The following is a 1127-nucleotide window of genomic DNA, read 5'->3' as shown; positions in this document are numbered from 1 at the left end:
AATCACTTAAGAGCCATGGATAGAATTTCTGAGCTATGTGGAGAGGATGAAGAGGAAGCTGAACTCGACGCAAGCAAAGTTAAACGATTGTCTTCTTCAGTTATTTTCTTAAAGCAAGTAACATCTGCTTCTATTGTGAGAATATCTGTACTTTGAAATTGCTTCGTTTTAAAGTATTTTTTCTCTTTAGTTAATTTGAAATAAAAGTTCATCAGAGTCCAATGTTTATAGAGAATGGAGGCTCTTTAATTATGAACCAAGAGACGTTAACTTTGCTTGTGAACTGGGAAGCTCTGAGGGGAAAAAGGCTGCTAGTGGCATCAGCTTGCACCAATTTTCGTCAGCAATAGTTAGTAAGGTTAGTTCCTCAAAAAAAGCTTTTTGTTACTCATGAAGAACTTTTGGTTTCTTTTAATCAGAATATGTAATTGATTAATAGTGTGTACTATAATGCTGTAGAAGGAAGAACTATATGGGGATTCTTCATCTCTGAAATCGAGGTAATTTGCTTGAAATTTGATTACAGGAAAAAAAAAAGTTCGCACTTTTGAGTTCGTTAGTCTTCTAAAGTCTCCAATTTAACAGGTACCACCTACTCGAGCTTTTACTTTTGCGTCTAAATGTCTCATATCTGAGCTTCTTGTTGCAGAGACTTTGTTATGTATGCTGGAGGGCCTGTTTAGGGATTGGATTGGTGTCCAAGAGTCCATAAAAGTCCCGATTCTCAATATAAATGTGAGGTACTTGTTTTATTTGTTGTCCTAGCCCTTTTTTTTGGTAGATTTATTGGCTATTTTGAACAAGTATAGTGTTTATTCTCTTAGAATAATCTTTATATGTGCTCTTCTGCGCTTGTATACATAGAATTGAACGCAATTTCCTATCAACTATATAGCTGGCATATACATACATTTATGCATCTATATGTATAATCATAAGGTAGAAGTTTGATGATAGTTATTGAGAATTTTTATGGTATATAAGTACTTCTGTATTATGTATTTATCCATGCATATGGAAGTGTGTGTGCATCTTTGTAAATGTATATGTACGTACTTATGTATGCATATATAATAAGAGAAGCAATTATATGGCAATTTATTGAGATGTTTATGTAGGTCTTTCTA

The 1127-nt window shown here is 33.5% G+C and overlaps 1 long non-coding RNA gene across 1 annotated transcript; it reads left to right on the top strand.

Annotated features, from left to right (window-relative positions):
• The first annotated feature begins 129 nt into the window (after positions 1 to 129).
• LOC112090507 lies at positions 130 to 728 on the top strand. The gene is made up of 3 exons (XR_002901676.1): positions 130 to 358; positions 460 to 500; positions 650 to 728. It is a non-coding gene; the product is annotated as an uncharacterized LOC112090507 (long non-coding RNA).
• Positions 729 to 1127: the final 399 nt, after the last annotated feature.

The sequence above is a fragment of the Morus notabilis genome, unplaced genomic scaffold, assembly GCF_000414095.1.
Source record: "Morus notabilis unplaced genomic scaffold, ASM41409v2 Scaffold1530, whole genome shotgun sequence".
Taxonomy (NCBI): Eukaryota; Viridiplantae; Streptophyta; class Magnoliopsida; order Rosales; family Moraceae; genus Morus; species Morus notabilis.
This window is presented reverse-complemented; position numbering and strand designations above follow the sequence as displayed.